The 4,787-nt window shown below is 42.2% G+C and overlaps 1 non-coding gene across 1 annotated transcript; it reads right to left on the bottom strand.

Moving 5' to 3' along the window:
- Window positions 1-3,918: 3,918 nt before the first annotated feature.
- Window positions 3,919-4,034, bottom strand: LOC149066018 (U5 spliceosomal RNA). Its single transcript, XR_016195464.1, has one exon. It is a non-coding gene; the product is annotated as a U5 spliceosomal RNA (small nuclear RNA).
- Between the last annotated feature and the right edge of the window lie 753 nt (window positions 4,035-4,787).

Raw genomic sequence — 4,787 nt, 5'->3', positions numbered from 1 at the left:
TGTCACATGGCTCTCCTCTTGGTAAGATCCCTGGCAAGATCACTTACTACACTTTGATCTTAGCCAAAAGGCCGAGAGGGGTGTAATGTGATAGGCCTCCTCGTGGTGCACTCTGGGTAACGCCAAATCTATCACACGTCATTGTCATCGCTTTTTGTGCTCATATACTTCACCTTCAATAGCCCAAATTACATGTTTATTTCTACACATCTTCCAGTACATGTCTTGCGTCTGTCTGTCCTGTACATGTCCTTGTCTTTTGTATCCAACCCCTCATTGTAGGCCCCGCTCAGGCGGGGAGGGGTCCTCCCAGACGGGGCGTTGCTTCTAGCGTATGCTCTGTCTGGGACGCTGTCTACCTGCGTGTTTGCCGTGCGTGGAGACCCGTAAGGCTGGAGATGGGGATCCTGGTTAGCCTGATGCGCTAGCTTTGGCCTCGGATTCAGCCGAAACGGGAGGCTTGGATTAGCCCCGTCCAGGTCAATCGGCTGTGGTCGCCTCGGTGGCTGAAGGGGTTACACTACTGGGCAGGTAGAGGGGCCGGGCCTGCCGGACGTCGTTGAGGTTTGTTGGTGCTGCTTCACGACGATCTTGGATTTTCAACGCGTCTGCTCGCCTGCTTCGGTGGTGTATAGCTCCCACCTAACCTGACGTTGCTACTAACCTTCACCGGTTACGTGTACGCGTCCCCTTGTAGGGCTCCATGGTGGGCATGGTGGGTGGGAGTGGAACCATACCCATTCAAATATGGGAAAAAATCAAAATGCACCAAAACGTCAAAGAACTGCTTCAAACCAAACACATGTCAATGTAACTGCTTCAAATTCATCAACTGTCTCATTTTTCTTTCTGCACTCTTCAGATGCTGAAAAACCGCTGGCCAAAGTATCACCATTTGTAATAGATAAAGCTCTCTATGGCACAGTTGGTACCTTAAAATCGGTGAAGGCTCTTCGTTCAGGAGACCTTCTCATCGAGACTAACACATCCAAACAAGCCGAACTCATTCAAAAGCTCACATCTCTCGGAGACATTCCAATAACAGTCAAAATCCATCCCACGTTGAATTATTCACGTGGTGTCATTTCAGATAATAACTTAATTAACATGGATGAAGAAGAACTAACACAAGAGCTGGCGTCTCAAGGCGTAACATCTGCCAAACATATTATGAGCCGCAAAGATGGCAATCCAGCTCCCACACGAAACATAATTCTCACATTCTCATCACCAACATTGCCGAAACATATCAAAATAGGTTATTATAACCTCAAAATCCGGCCATACATTCCTAACCCTGTTCGATGCTTTAACTGCCAAAAATACGGTCACTCACGAACGGCGTGCCGCAGTCAACCCACCTGCGCAAAATGCGGTGACAAGGACCACATTTCGGACAACTGCACTAATTCACCATTCAAGTGCGTCAATTGCGGTGGCGACCACCCCGCATTTGACAGAAAGTGTCCGAAATGGAATGAAGAAAAAGAGATCCAGAAGATCAAGGTCCTCAATAACATCTCATATATCGAAGCACGCCGTCGTATAACCTCTAACCAAACTCCAATAGGTAATAGATCATATTCTAATATGGTAACAAATCCATCATCAGCTAATATGACTAACAATGTTGTCACCAAAGCATCCGTAACAACTCAGACTGAACCAATAGCTGATACATCAACTCAAACATCATCATCTAACCAACCGTGTAATAGTTGTGGCTGCTGTTGCTCTGCTGGATTACGGAGGGAGTCCACTACCTCCGAAGAAGAGGCAGGAAAAGCAACAGTGCACACATTCAAAAAACCTACTGTTACTAAACCCAAGATTAATTCTGGAAATAAATCTAAAAAGACCGGATATTCAAGAAAAGCAATACAGAGAGCAATAAAATGTCCCACCCTCAAGAATGTGTCACTAATTGATGACAAGTCAATTGGTGACATGGATCTTGATAATCTATCAGAATCTGGTGGTACTCGCCGGAAACTAGACCGGAATAAATTTAAAGACCTCGAACCGTCTACTTCTACCTAATTTATGGCCAACATAATTCAATGGAACATTCGTGGTCTTAGATCCAATTACGAAGATCTCAAGGATTTGATCAATCGTTATCATCCTGTTTGCGTGGCACTCCAGGAAACTTTTACAAAGCCCTCGGAGACATGGAACATCAGGCGACATTCCCTCTTTCGTATTGACTACGATGACGGGAGTAGGGCTTGCCGCGGTGTTGCTCTGCTGGTTCCACATCACGTGTCGTCGCGCGTTCTAACGCTGCGCACGAACCTGCAAGCCATCGCGGTGGAAATCTCTACAGGCCTAAGGGTTACCATCTGTTCCATTTATTTGCCACCAAATGACACCATCTTACAGAGAGATCTAGAAGATCTGATTGATCAATTACCTCCACCATTTTTTCTTCTTGGAGACTTTAATGCACATAACATGATTTGGGGTTCTAACAGCAACACCCCACGTGGCGAAATGGTTGAACGGCTGTTAGAAGACATGGACCTCGCCATCATGAATGATGGCAGTTTCACTCATTTCCATGCCCCAAACAATAGTTTCACTGCAATAGATCTATCCTTATGTTCACCCTCACTCTTGCCGAACTGGTCCTGGTCGGTCGATCCGTACCTCCACGGGAGCAATCATTTTCCTCTAGTGGTTAAGTGCCTTGATCGAAGCCATAGCATACCTGAGGGTCCTCCTCGGTGGAAGCTTGTGGCCGCCCGATGGGCAGACTTCACGGTCAAGGCAGGAATCACGGAGGATATGGTTTCGCAACCCGACGTCGACCACTGTGTCGACCTTGTGACCAGTTGTATGATCTCTGCAGCAAATGAAACAATACCTAAAGTCTCCTCGAAACTTCCTAAATTTCCTAAACCTTGGTGGAACCCCGAATGTAATCTTACGATTAAAGCACAAAAGAAAGCGTGGAGTAGGTTCCGGCGGTATCCTACCCATGACAACAAGTTGGCGTTTTTAAAAGCAAAGGCGATAGCGAGAAGAACCAGGCGCCAGGCTCAAAAATATAACTGATATAAAAAATGAAGGGAGTTTATAAGGTTCCAAGCCTCCATTAAAAAAGTCAAATTGCCAGCTTAGGAGGGGTGAACCAAAGCTGGTTAAAGAGTAAGCGTTCCCACAATGCATTGAAGGTAGGCGCAATAAAAACTGTAGTGTGAGAGGCGAAATAAGCGCGAGCACCTTGGCTTAGCCACGCCCATGTCTATTTTGATTGACACTCCACTTTCAAGGCTAGGTCCTCCACACACACACACGACGGTAAATATCATGTCTTAAAACCAGCTTTGGTCAACCTTTTACCGGCCGAAATTGAAGCTAACCTGCTGTCTTTCGGAAAGCGAAAGAAATGAGCCCATTCAGTTCTTGAACTTCTTTCACATCCTAAGAAGCAACTCGATGCTCCACCACTCGCCATATCAAATAACGTCAAAAAAATCAACAAAGGTAACGATTAAAAACTCGACAAAAAAGCAACGAGATGAAAAAAAATAACAAATATAACTTCAAATCCGGCATTACACTATAAAAAGTTGATAAAAGTTCGTTTATAAAACTTGATAAATGCAACCAATTGGCGGATTAGCTAAGTTGGCTTGAATGTAACAGATGTGCTAACATTCTTCAAGTTTTATAAAAGACTTTCGTCAAACTTTTATAGCGTAAAAGCGGCTCAAGAAAGAAATTTGATCCTTAGAAGGGCCTTTTGAAAATTAAATAAAATTAAAGGATGAAATTTAAAATAAGACGAAAATGATAGAAGAGCGAGCACCTGACAAAATATGGAATTCGCGACCTGTTTTTCCATAGCAACTATGACGCCTTTCTCTAGATAGGTCTGGCGCGGACCCACCACTTCACTACATGAACAATAATAAACCCCTCTCGGGGTCCCAAAAATTTCCTTAAGCTCATTTATGTTGCTCCTCTCCACGGTAATCTTTAGTAAAAGGCGAAAGATTAGCTCGAAGGTTGAAGAGAAGCCAGAGCATACGCATTTATGATTTGAGAAATTATATCAATATTGTTGCCTGAAGAAAAGTTTAACCGTCAATATATTTTTGCATAAACGGAAATAACTATAATATTTTTATTTATTGTCTATGTTTTTTTACATGTTTTCTGGATAAAATCTTTGCTTTTTTGTTGAAAAATGTTATAATTATTTGTTTCATCAAGAACATGTGCCTAGCATCTTCTCCCTAGATGGCAGCACATTCATATTGAAAACATCGTTTTGAATATGAAATAAGTATAGAATAGTGTCTCTCAACTTTCTGGAAACAAGCACCAGTAAAACGTCTGAAACAATATGACGCACCACTTGTGTCTCGTATTAAGAGATATTCCTGTAATTCCACAAATTTGTCCCATTTTTTTTCAATGATACTTATTTGAATTTGTAATATAATCGCGAATACAAAGTGTTTTCATAATATAAATTATATGATAATTATGGCAAAAATTATAAATATTCATCTCGCATATTTAACGTCACGTTTGACATGTTTTTTTAAAAAATTTTTATTACGGTTAGTTACTTCTAACAATGTTTTTGATGACAATGGGTGATGTCTCGAATTTAACGTATTCGTTTATAAAAGATACCGGTTTACCGTATTTTTCTCAACGAAACATGGTCAATGATCATTTGAATATTTTTTTCGTGAAATATATTTTTGTTTATTGAGATTTGTACCAGCGGCCCTTCATTTCCACGCCCTTCAGCAACTGCAGCAGTAATT

Source organism: Pholcus phalangioides, unplaced genomic scaffold, assembly GCF_987345545.1.
Source record: "Pholcus phalangioides strain wild (caught in Gottingen) unplaced genomic scaffold, Ppha-v1.0 ptg000036l_1, whole genome shotgun sequence".
NCBI classification, from domain to species: Eukaryota; Metazoa; Arthropoda; class Arachnida; order Araneae; family Pholcidae; genus Pholcus; species Pholcus phalangioides.
This window is presented reverse-complemented; position numbering and strand designations above follow the sequence as displayed.